The 13,850-nt window shown below is 39.3% G+C and overlaps 1 pseudogene; it reads left to right on the forward strand.

The window, feature by feature from the left end:
* The first annotated feature begins 7,107 nt into the window (after positions 1 to 7,107).
* LOC123457348 lies at positions 7,108 to 8,662 on the forward strand (annotated as a pseudogene).
* The last annotated feature ends 5,188 nt before the right edge of the window (positions 8,663 to 13,850 follow it).

Genomic DNA, 13,850 nt, shown 5'->3' on the forward strand with positions numbered 1-13,850 from the left:
CCATATACCTCAACAAGGAGGGGCCATGGGGAAGGGGTAGTCCATGGATGAGCCTAACAGTGGTACCAACTTGACTGTATTCACTGAGTACAAAAGTAATTAGTAAAAACAAAATTAATGAATTTTATAAAGGTTACATCTTTTTAAAAATATTATTTATTTATTTATTTATTTATTTATTTATTTATTTATTTATTAGAGAGAGAGAAAATGGGCACGCCAGGACCTCCAGCCACCAAAAGCAATTTCCAGATGCACTCACCATCTTGTGCATCTGGCTTTATGTGGGTACTGGGGAATTGAATCTGGGCCCTTAGACTTTGGAGGCAAGTGCCTTAAATGTTAAGCCTTCCCTCCAGCCCAGGATCTTTCTTAAGGTAGTGGAGGTGTGGGAGCTAAATTAGTCATCAAGCCATAGCTGTTATCAACTCCATATCCAATATCCTCAATCATCACTTGTTTGACCTCACATATAGGTAAAAAGGAATGGAATCTGGCTTTAGCTGAAATCATTCAAATGCATGTGGAATATCCAAATAAGATATAGCATATTGGCTGGAGAGAAGTTTCTGTAGTTAAGGCACTTGCCTGGGAAGAATAAGGAGCCAGGTTCAATTCCCTAGGATCCATGTAAAGCTGAATGTACAAGGTGGCACGTGCATCTGGACTTTGTTTGTAGTGGCTGGAGGTGCTGATGTGCCCATTTTCCTGTCTCTATCTGCTTCCTAATCTCTCTTCCTCTCTGACATATATATTTAAAAACAAACATAGAAAATGGATATCTTCTGGTATATATCATCCAAAACATTACTGGTATTTTAAGGGAAAATATGTACCTGAGTATTTGTGGTAGCAACAGTCACAGCCAATGAACATGGAAAGAAAATTGTATGTCAACAGATAAAGAAAAAGTGGCTTGGTTTGGGCTGGAGAGATGGGTTAGCAGTTAAGGTGCTTGCCTGAAGAGCCTAAGGACCCATGTTCAATAACCTAGATACCACTTTGCCAGATGTACACAGGTGAGGCAAACGCAAGATTGCACATGCCCACTATATGGTGCAAGTGTGTGGAGTTCAATCGCAGTGGCTGAGGCCCTGGCATGCCAATTCTTTGTCCTCTAAGAAAAGGTGGTTCATCAATGCACTCACCTCAACAGAAATTAAAAAAAACAGGTTGATGTACATCATGGGTGAGTGTTGAATGCATGAAGCCAAACACCAAATGTCATGCAGTGTTTTATTTCATTTATATAGATAATGTAAAATAGGTAAGTTCACTGAGACAGAAAGAACGTTTGGATATATACAAGTTAAAACAATATGGTAGCCAGGTGTGGTGGCGCAGACCTTTCATTCTAGCACAGGGGCGGCAGAGGTAGGAGGATTGTGGCTGTGAGTTCGAGGCCACCCTGAGAGTACATAATGAATTCCAGGTCAGCCTTACCAGAGTGAGACCCTAAGTAGAAAAGCTAGTAATTTGTAAAATAAAAATAAAATGAGACAGTCAATAGTGGCTTAGGGATGGAGGAGGAAAGTCTACGTTCTAGAGAGGACATCTACATAGTAACAATGGGTTTCTGAGAAGGTCTTTTTCAATGTCTTATTTATTAATATGAAATAGATGAAGAAGGAGAGAGATAAAATGTGTGTACCAAGGCCTACATTTGCTGCAAATGAACTCCAAACTCATGTGCCACTTCGTGCATCTGGCTTTACATGGGTACTGGGGAATCAAACCTTTGTTCTTTGGCTTTGCAGGCAAGCACCTTAACTGCTAAATCATCTCTGCCACCCTGAGAAGGTCTTTTGATGTTCATGTCACATACAACAACATAAAGTTATGAGACCATAGATGCTACTCCAGGTTTTCGGGTGTAGACGGATCACTTCTTCAAGAAAGAAATGAAGGAAACAGTATGTTTGTGGGCAGAAATGGATAGACCCTTGGGTGGGAAGTGTAAATCCTCTTTTTTTAAAAAAAATTATTTTCAAGGAGATAGAGAAGGAGTCAGATATAGACAGAATGAGTGCACCAGGGTGTCCAGACACTGCAAATGAACTCTAGACACATGCACTACCTTGTACATCTGCCTTTACATGGGTTCGGAGGAAGCAAACCTGGGTCCTTAGGGATGTTTGATGACTCATTTGTTAAGGCACTTGCCTGCAAAGCAGAAGGACCAGGTTTGATTCCACAATACCCATGTAAACCAGATGCACAAGGTGGCACATGCATCTGGAGTTCATTTGCAGAGGCCGAAGGTCCTGGTGTGCCCACCCTGACTCTTTCTCTCCTCCTATTTCTCTTTTCCTCTCTCTCAAATAAATAAAATAATTTAAAAAATAAAGATGAAAACAAATAAAATCAAAAACTCTGCATAAATGGCTCAGTTGGCAAAGTGTAAGCCACTACTGTATGAGGTCCTGAGTTCAAATCCCCAGAATCCATCCATGCAAATACATCGCATAGCACCTTATGCCTAAAATAAATAAAAACAATAAAACAAATAAAATACATTTTAAAACCCATTGCAAACATATGGCAGAAAGTTGAATGATAGGTAAAAGCACAAAATTACAATGCAAGAGTCCATACCTATGAAACGATGGAATAGATCCCATCCTTATTTTATGACAGCCAAGAATAAAAAGGAATAAGATGAAAGTGGCTTGGGAAAAATAACTTCAAATGGGGGCTGGAGTGATGGCTCAGCAGTTAAGTCACTTTCCTGTGAAGCCTAAGGACCCAAGTTCAATTCCCCGGTACACATACAAAGCCAAATGCACAAGGTGGGGCATGCATCTGGAGTTCATTTAAAGTGACTGGAGGCCATGGCATGCCCATTCTCTGTAACTGCATCTTTTCTCAAATAAATAAATTAAATCTTAATTTTAAAAGTCACAAGGAAACTATCATATACAATTAATTGTATATTAGCTATAACTAATACATAGTAATAATAATTAATATGCAGTAATAAAGAAAAATGAATAAAGTAAAGAAGGTGTCACATACAAGAACTGACTAAGAAAAGTTATTATTATTTTTTCTATTTTTTTTATTTTGGAGAGAAAAACAGAGAGCACATGCACAAGAGAGAGAGAATTGGCACACCAGGGCCTCAGCCATTGCAATTGAACTCTAGATGCTTGTGCCACCTAGTGGCCATGTACAACCTTCCTCTTGCCTCACCTTTGTGCATCTGGCTTACTAGGGATCTGGAGAGTCAAACATGGGCCCTTAGGCCATGAACACACAGTGATCCTCCTACCTCTGGCTCATGAGAGCTAGGGGTAAAGGCATACACTACCATGCCCACCTTCATTCTTTGGTGTGTGCAAATGTTCTATGGTCCTGACACCTCCAACATTCCATGGTCTACATTGCAACTTAGGGTTTACATTCAAAGATTCATACAGTTTAGCACTCAGGAGGCAGAGGTAGGTGGATCATCATGAGCTCAAGGCCACCCTGAGACTATATAGTGAATTCCAGGTCAGCTTTCATGATCCCCAACCCAGCAACACACAAGTAATGTGGCAAGGTTGGAATGAGAGCTGGCACCTCATGGAACATAGCTGTTATGGGTTCTGTATGCTGACAGTGGGGAGCAGAGAGACCATCTTCAAACACTGTTCCTTCAGATCTAATTCACATTTTTCAACTCTTGAGCCTTCAGTGGGTTCAGTCTTACAGTCAGGATATCTTGTTATCCCCATGATAACCAGAGTAGTTTCCTTAACTCCTTCCTTCCTTCCTTCCTTCCTTCCTTCCTTCCTTCCTTCCTTCCTTCCTTCCTTCCTTCCTTCCTTTCTTCCTTTTTTTGAGAGATAATGGGGGCACCAGGGCTTCTAGCTGCTGCAAACAAACTCCCGATGCATGCACCACCTAGTACATCTGGATTACCTGGGTGCTGAAGAATTGAACCTGGGTTCTTAGGCTTTGCAAGCAAGTGTTTTTACTGCTGAACCATTTCTCTGGCCCTTAAATTTTTCTGGTTTATTTATTTATTTACTCATTTATTTACAAGCACTGAAAAATAGAAAGAAAAAGAGAGAGAAAGAGTGAGAATGAGTATGCCAGGGCCTCTAACCACTGCAAACAAATGCCAGACACATGCACCACTTTGAATATCTGGCTTTATGAAGGTACTGGGAATTGAACCCAGGTCAGTAGGCTTTGCATGCAAGCACCTTAACCAATGAGCCATATCACCAGGCATGTTTTCTCCCTTTTATGCAGTCCAGAGTCCCATCCCATGGAATGGTACCACCCATAGTTAGGCTGAATCTTCCCACCTATTTTAGAAATTCCCTCATAAGCATGATTCAAGGATTTTGAGCATGGCAATTTAAGTCCCTTCAAGTTAACAACCACAAAAAAACCCAAATCAGTCCCCATTGTATGGTAAAGCTTTAATTTTATAGAAAGCTTATTATATATACACACAAATAATAAATAAATAAATAAACAAATAGACAAATTAATCCATATCTACTGAGTATTCCATTCATAGAGGCACACATGATATGGAAACAGCCATACCTCTTCAGGGGCACACATACACATTCAAGCACACTCATGAATACATATAACACACATGACCATGTATGACATAAATGAATATGTATAACACACACAAATATGTATAACACACATGAACATATATGACCCACATGAACATGTATAACACACATGAATGTGTATAACACCCATGAATATGTAAAACACACACAGATATGCATGCATACCCACATACATGTATATGCATTGACTATATATACATATATGGAATGCATACAACAACATACACATATAAGTGCCCACAGACCACAGACTTACATATGAATGTATACATATATATAAATGCATGCACTTGTATGCACATACCACACATAGGCAAATAGAGACTGACACATGTATCGATACACACCCATACATGCACCCCTCATACAAATATCAACACACATGCATGTACACACAGACACACACAATATACCACAGAAGCATGGTCCACACTTATAGTCCCATACACAGATATTTACACACACACATGAACACAAAAACACCCTTGTACCTAATTCACACACATACAAAATGGGATAATTTTTTACTATGAAAGCTGAATTTTACTTAAAACATGTTTTTCTTCTTCATTAGTTTAGTAATCAAAGTCAGCCAAAGGATCTATCAAATGTATTTTTTTTGTTTTAGATAAAGTAAGAGTGAGAGAGAATTGGCACACTAGGGTCTCAGCCACTGCAAAAGAATTCCAGCTACTTGCACCACCTAGTGGATATGTGCAACCTTACACTTGCCATACCTTTGTCTAACTTATGTGGAATCTGGGAAGTTGAACATTGGTTCCTAGGTTTCACAGGCAAGCACCTTAACCACTAAGACATCTCTCCAGCCCCAAATGTTTTTTTGTTTGTTCGTTTGTTTTGTTTTCTTAGTGTGGGAACTCAGTAAAATCCAAGTCATGTGGCACATGGGTGGGTGACAGCAGATGATGGAGAAAATGGCTAAATCGTGCATGATCCTCTCCTAAGACATGTTGGATGGGCAATATGGTCAGCTCAGCCATCCTATACACTATGGATCCTGAGCAGAAGCTGCCATCTGGCGCTCTCAATTTTTTTTTTAGCATAAAACTTATGCCTGTCTCTCAGTATGACAATCACCTTCTAGCAACTAAGAAGGAACCCCAATTTTCTAAACTGTATTTTCATCTCTCAGTCATTCCTTTACACACCTTTCATCCCCGAACTTAGGTGGTAAATTCTGGGTCAGCCTAGGCTGGAGCTCAAACCTACCTCAAAAACAAAAACAAAAATAAAAACAAAACCCTCCCCAGTCTGGTTCCCTGTGCAGTGGGAGGGTGAACACACAGCAGTCTGGAATGAGAATGAGTAGGCCAGACCCCTGTTGCCAGGTTCCTCCCCCCTCCCTGATCTGGGTTCCCTGTGCCTGTCAATGTGTGGGCGGGCATGGCAGTGTGCAGCAAGGAGGCCAGGCTCCTGTTCCTGGGATCTTCTCACCTCTCTGGTCTGGGTTCCCTGTGATGGTCTGTGAGCTGGAGGGCATGGCATGGAATAACTAGGCCAGATGCCTGTTCCCTGGCTCCTCCCAGTACCCTGGTCCTGGTAGATCCCATTGTACCTTGCTTGGGTAGGCCTGGTCCCTGTGTGAGCTGTAAAATCAGGACTTTTGTTCTGGTGTCCTGACTGGCCACTGGGTACCAACATCCCTGTTAACCTGATGCAGAAGGTGCATGGGTCAAAGCACAAAAACTTGCTTCCTCCTCAATAAAATAAAAAGTCTTCCTATAATGGGTAGACAACAATGCATAAAAGCCAACAAAAGTCAGAAAAAGGACAGATCGCCACCAAGAATGCCTAGTGTGACAATGGAAGCCTCCAATTAAATTCTAAAGAAATCAACAAAAAAAAAAAATCATTCACAAAATGAAAACACAACAACCAACAACACCCTGATCAAAAAAATAAATAAAATAACTGAACTGGAAGCAAACCATCAAGGAACCAGCAGTTGTATCAATGAAATTGAACAGAATGTTTTCTGGAGCATTCAGCTTTTGACAGTAAGCTCAACTTGATTGAAGAAAACATTAGAACGCTCCCAAGAGATATGAATTAATTGAAGGTAAGTCAAGAAATGGAAGCTTTCAACAACCAATTGATTAAGCTCAATGAAGACTGAACAAATGCAAGAATGAACTCCAGGAAGCACCAAGAAAATCAGAACTCGAAATTGTACCTCAAAAAAGAGATGGATATGATGCAAAGTAACACAACAGAAGACAAAAACCAAATAGATATTATAAAAACCTCTTTAGAACCCCTTACCAATAGAGTTACTCATGTGAAAGAAAGAACCTCTGATCTGGAACATAAGTCAGAAGGAATTGATTGGGAGGGCAAAAAACTTTGCTAAGTTCAAAAAATCAAGTGAGGAGTGATTTCAAGAGCAGTGTGGTGGACAGAGTGCTGGCCAAGACCGGAAAATTGTCCTTGGGAGTTGGCATGCCCCTGCAGCCCCGTGGAGATTATTGGCCACTGGACAGCAATGCAATTATATGAAATCATGGCTAGTTATATACCTGTAGCTACTCAAACATATCCTGTACTTGATGAAAAGGTCACTCAAGATACTTTGTACTGGAACAACTATAAGACTCCTGAACATATTAAGGAATTTGGTGCAGTGTCAAAAGTAGACTTTTCTCCCCAGCCTCCATATAACTATGCGGTCACAGTTTCCTCAAGAACTCATATTTATGGCCAATACTCCCAAGAACCTATAAAAATCTTTTCCCATTTTAAAGACACAGCATACTGTGCTACTTTTCGACATGATGTCCAATTGCTTGTAGCTGGTAGTGAAGATGGTAGAGTTCAGCTTCTTGATATACATGAGAGGGCTCCCCTCAGGCAGTTTGAAGACCATACAAAAGCAGTTCACACAGTAGACTTTACATTTGACAAATACAATGTGGTCTCTGGGGCTGATGATTATGTAGTTAAATTATGGGATATTCCAAATGCCAAAGAGATTCTGACATTCAAAGAACATTCTGACTATGTGTGGTGTGGATGTGCTAGTAAACTGATCTCTTTGTAACAGGGCAATACGATCATACTGTGAAGATGTTTGATGTGTGAACAAGTAAAAATGTTTTCTGTGTCAAGCATGGGCAGGCTGTGGACAGTGTCCTGCTTTTCCCCTCTGGAGGGTTTCTGGTATCTTCAGGAGTTCATTATGTTAAAGTCTGGGACATGTGTTAAAAGGAGGGTAGTTGCTTGTGTCTTTGAAAAATCATCACAGGGACTGTGACATGTTTATGTTTGAGCAGCTCAGGACAGAGGTTTCTCTCTCGCTCAATGGATAGGAAAGTCAAAGTGTACAGCACAGTGTCCTACAAAGTAGTGCACAGCTTCAATTGATTACACAGATTCAAGTTTAAGTCTTGCACTTGCTCATGAAGATGAGCCAATTGTTGTTGGATGACCAATGGGATAGTGAATGTTAAACATCAGAAATTTGAAACAAAGAAAGATTCTCTTCCAAGGAGAAGGAGGCCTGCATATCGAACTTCTATTAAAGGAAAATATTATATGAAGCATTGGGATGACATTTTTATCAACAGGCCAACAAAGAAGCACCTAGAATGGTATGACAAGGATCTGAAAAACTTTCGGATCTCAAAGGCTCTTGACAGAGCCCTTGAGCCTAACTGTGTAATAAAGACACCTGAGGTTACAGTGTCCATCATAAAGGAATTAAATCGAAGAGGAGTCCTTGCAAATGCTCTGGTAGGTCAGGATGAAAAGGAAATTACTCGTGTTCTTAATTTTTTGATAAGTAATCTGTCTCAGCCAAGATTGCCCCTGGTTTGATCAATGCTGCTGAAATAATTATTGATATATATCTGCCTGTGATTGGTCAGTCACAAGTAGTTGATAAAAAGTTTTTAGTACTTCAAGGACATATAGAAAAAGAGATGGATTACCAGAGAGAACTGCTAGAAACTTTGGGGACAATGGACATGCTTCTTGCCTCCCTGACAAACAATGAAAGCACTTGTGTGCTGGAACACACTCCTGTTGACTTTCTAGAGAGCAAGAAGATAGAGTCATAGTGTTTGCTTCTGGCTTGGAATAGGTTTGACTCCATTAACTATTGGTGAAAAAAAAAATCTCAACACATTAAGAAAGATAGCCAAATTAGTCAAACAAAAAAGAAAAGTCTCAAATTAACAAAATCAGAAATGAAAAAGGAGAGATCACAACAGACATCAAGGAAATTGGAAGAATCATCAGGGCATACTTCCAAAACCTCTACTCCACCATATTAAATAATACAGAATAAATGGTTGGATTCCTAGACACAAACCACCTACCAAGACTAACGTCAGAGCAGATTAATCTCCTAAACAAAACTGCCATATCCATGGAGACTGAAACGGTGTTAAAAAACCTCCCAAAAAAGAAAAGTTCATGACCAGATGGCTTCTCAGCTGAATTCTATCAAACCTTCACTGAAGAATTGAAACCAATTTTTCTAAAACTGTTCCACATAATCAGAGACCAGGGAATTCTCCCTTGACACCTTTTATGAAGCTAGCAACACCCTAATACCAAATGAGACAGATGCAACAAGAGAAGAAAACCATAAGTCTATATTTCTAATGAACTTAAATACACAGATCCTAAATAAAATTCTTGCAAACTGAATTTAACAACACATCATTATCCACCTTGAACAAGTAGGCTTCATCCCAGGGATTCAGGGATAGTTTAACATATGGAAATTGGTCAATGTAATACACCACTTTAATAAACATAACCATAAGAACCACATGATCATTTCAATTGATGCAGAGAATACCTTTGACAAAAAACACGGGATCATGATCAAAACATGGGAAAAATGGGAGCCCACTCTCACCAGTGCTCTTCAGCATAGTACCACTGCTGCAAATCAGTAGCTTTTCTATGTGCAAAGGACAAATATACCAGAAAGAAATCAGTGAGGCTTTCCCATTTTCAATATCAACAAAAAATCAAATACCTTGGAAAAACATAAACCAAGAATGTTAAAGACCTATATAATGAGAACATAAAAACATTCAAGAAATAAATAGAGGAGGAGATCAGAAGATGAAAAGTCTCCAATGCTCCTGGATAAGTAGAATTAATATTGTGAAAATGGCAATTCTACCAAAAGCAATACACATATTTAACACAATACCAATAAAAATATCAGCACCATTCTTCACAGAGATTAAAAAAATGATCTCAAAATTCATATAGAATGGCAGAAGGCTTCAGATATCTAAACAACCTCAGCAAAAAATAAAATAAAAAAAAAACTGATCTATAGCTATATTGCAAAGTCATAATGACAAAAACAGCATGGTAGTGGAACAAAAATAGAAACATAGACCAATGGAACAGAATTGAAGACCTAGGCCTTGGGTGAAGTAACTACAGCTGTTTGATCTTTGACAAAGGTTCCAATAATGTAGACTAGAGAAAAGACAGACAGCATTTTCAACAAATGGTGTTGGACAAATTGTATGACCATAGGTAGAAAAACGAAATTAGACCCACTCACTTTGCCGTACACAAAAATCAAGTCCAAGTGGATTAAAGACCTTAATATAAGTCTTGAAATTCCTCAACTACTGCAAGAAAAAAAAATTGGAGGCACTCTATGATATAGAACTGGGAAAAGACTATCTAAAGAAAACCCCAGTAGCCCAAGAAATTAAACAAGCACTCAACCAATGGGATCTCATGAAGCTGAAAAGATTTTGCACAGACACACCAGGAGCAGAGCCAGTAGGTTACCCAATGAATGGGAGAAAATCTTTTCCAGCTACACCACTGACAGAAACCTAGTATCTAGAATCTACAAAGAATTAAAAAAAAAAAAACCTAAACAATAAAAAATCAAACAACGCATTCCAAAAGTGGGGCAGAGAACTAGATAGGGTGTTTCAGAGGAAGAATTACAAATGGCTAACACACACTTAAGAAAATGTTCAACATCCTTAACCACTAATGAAATGCAAATTAAAACGGATATGAAATTCCACCTTACCCCAGTAAGGATAGAAAACTTAAAACAAAATCAAATGAAAACAAATGCTGTCTAGGATGGGGAGAAATAGGAATACTCATTCACTGTTGGTGGGAATATAAACTGGTACAACCACTGTGGAAATCAATATGGAGACTCCTGAAAAGGATGAATATACAGTTATCAACAGACTCTGTTATTCCTTTACTGGGCATTTACTCTAAAAGCTCCACATCTCAGTTCAGATATATTTGCTCAAACAAGTTTATAGCTACTTAGTTCGTAATAGCTAAAAATTGGAATCAACCCAGTTGCCCATCATTGGATGAATGGATAACCAAGATGTGGTATATCTACATGATTGAATTCTACACAGAATTAAGAAAAAAAAATTGACACAATGAAATCTGTTGAAAAATGGTCAAACTTGGAACAGATCATTCTAAGTGAATTCACACGATCACAGAAAGAATCATTTCATGATCTCATTCATCTGTGGTTCCTGACCTGGATCAGCCTGAGTGGCTGACATACCTGAATAGCATCTTGAGGCTTGGACAACAGGGAGAGTAGGGCTTGTGGGAAGGGCGGGAGGGGAACACAAAACTGAAAACAATTTGAACTGTTACCATAGAATCGTATGTTCTGGAAGGCAGACTAAAAGGTGGAACTATCAAGAGGATCTTAGGGGGAGCACATGAACCAAAGGGCCCTGGAAAGGGTGAGACAAAACCTAACCTTAAATTTCCTTGTTTCTTTTTCTTCTCTCTCTTTCTATTTTTGTCTTTTCCCTTGGTGCTGGCCTGTAATTCCCTGTACCAGTATGTGGTTTACATCCATAATGAGCTGTTGATCACAGAGACTTACTAGGTCTTGAAAAACAAATAAGACACAATTCTGTCAGAGCACTTGCTTCCCCATCAGAGATTAATGGTTAGACTTACTGCTGAAGACACCCTATGTTGTCAGCACAGACCATCAAGAGACCTGGTTGGAATCTAGAAGAGAGCCAGTTCCAAGACACTTATCCCATCTAGTGCTAGAAGGTGCTACATGAGCTATGGGGGAAAGTGGCTAAAATCTATCCAAGCAACTCAAAATCTAAGCAACTCAGAAACAAATAATGTGACATGATACTCACACAAGAGCAATACTAGCCCACTGCCATGGTGAGTAAGCATCTGCTCTTGGATTAGCTAACAGATCTGCTCAGTGGAAAGGAAACCATATCTGGAACTGGAAAACAAGTCAGAATCATATGCAGATAATGATTCTACTTTCCATTGTCAAGTTTCTACTAATCTTGGGCTATAAGAGGGTCTACCCACTTTAAATTCTCTCTAAATTAATAATGGTTATCCATTTAACCTGTGCTGACTTTACTTTCTGTTGGAGAATCTGCTTCTCTTTTTAAGATGAGAAGTGGACCTGAGGAGATAAATGACCCAGTCCACTCTACCCCAGCCCCAGCTGAAGCCACAGAGGAACTGGGGAAATGAGCAAGAGTGTTGCTTTCCTTTGAATCTGATATCAGCACAAGGGTGAAGGAGATAGACACTGAAGACACTCATACCTACCAAACCACGGATACAGAGGCTCCTAAGCTCCCATTGCTGAAGTAGAATTTAAATGATCCCAGCATGGCTCAGGGAATTTTGTGGAAGAGGGGGTGGAAGCCTGCCTCTTCCTGCACCCCCATAATGCATGACCCACAATCCCATGAAGTTCACCTGCATCCTCAATGAGAAAGGCCTCTTCAGAAAAGGGGCAGGGAGGAGGGAAAGGATGGTGCCAACATGTTTTGTTTACATACTAAATATGTGCATATCTAATAAAATTTTAAAAAGATAAAACAAATAATAACAATCACAATAATAACTTGGGAATAATGGTTGTGTTTCACTGCTTGAGAGGTAGTTGGTAAATTATCATTGAAACAAATCTCTTACCTTGTGTAAGAGATTTTCTTTTAATAACTTAGTATCAGGTAATTTTAGGGAGGTGGAAAAATGATACAGGAACCACAGTGAAGGTCATCTAGTCATATTTCAAGAAATGCTGAATGCATGAGGGAAAAATAAACTATTCAAACCTGAGTGCAAAATCATGAAATTATTATGCACAAGAAAAAGTCATTCTGTATCCAGGAAAAGCAGGATACCTCACACCTATTTCTTTTGCAAGAGAGAAAAGGAAATTTATGTTCAGTGTATACCGTTTTATTTTTTTAATTCGTTTTTTCAATATTTTATTTACTTATTTGAATGAGAGAGAGAGATAGACAGACAGATATATTGAGAGAATGATTGTGTCAGGGCTTCCAGCCAATACAAACAAATTCCAGACATGTGCACCACCTTTGGCATCTGGCTTTACATGGGTCCTGTGGAATCAAACCAAGGTCCGAGACTTTGCAAGCAAGTGACTTAACGGCTCATTACATGTATTTATTAATAAAGCTTAGGAAATTATCACCATGACTCTGAACATGTGTGATTAAACCAATTTAAATCTTATTCATTGGTTCTAAAATTTCTAGTTTGAAAGCTTGAGAGGTAGCTTGTGAAATGGTTATTACCCTTGTCAACCTGACATGATGGAGAATCACCATGGAAACAAATATCTCATCCTGGAAGCAATTTAGATTGATTAGCTTAATGGGGATGGGAAAACACACCTTAACTTTGGGAGAATAGAAGAAACAAAATGAGGAGTATAAAACAGGAGAAGAGGCTGGAGACATGGCTTAGCAGTTAAGACACTTGCCTTTGAAAATAAGGACCCAGATTTGATTCCCCAGGACCCATACCCATGTAAGCCTGATGCATGTATCTGGAGTTTGTTTGCAGTGGCTGGAAGCCCTGGTGCATCCATTCTCTCTCTCATAAATAAAATAAAAAGGGGAAGTTTTTCTAAGAAAAATCATTAATCAAATAGTGGAGGTATGTACATCATCCCACCAGTGGGAAGGTAAAGATCCGTGGAATTTGACTCGCCAGAGAGTCTAGCCAAAATTGGTGAGCTCTGAGTGAGAGAATCTGTTTCCAAAATAAATGTCAGGTGTGGTGCAGCATGCCTTTAATTCCAGCACTAGTGAGGCAGAGGTAGGAGGACCAACCTGGGCTAGGGCTAGAGCAAAAGCCTACCTCAAAATAGCAAAACAAAAAATATTTAAGGTGGAGAACAAATGAGGGACATAGCTGATATTGTCTTCAAGACTCCCTGTGCATATGCACATGTGC

Source organism: Jaculus jaculus, unplaced genomic scaffold, assembly GCF_020740685.1.
Source record: "Jaculus jaculus isolate mJacJac1 unplaced genomic scaffold, mJacJac1.mat.Y.cur mat_scaffold_37_1_1805170_arrow_ctg1, whole genome shotgun sequence".
Classification (NCBI taxonomy): Eukaryota; Metazoa; Chordata; class Mammalia; order Rodentia; family Dipodidae; genus Jaculus; species Jaculus jaculus.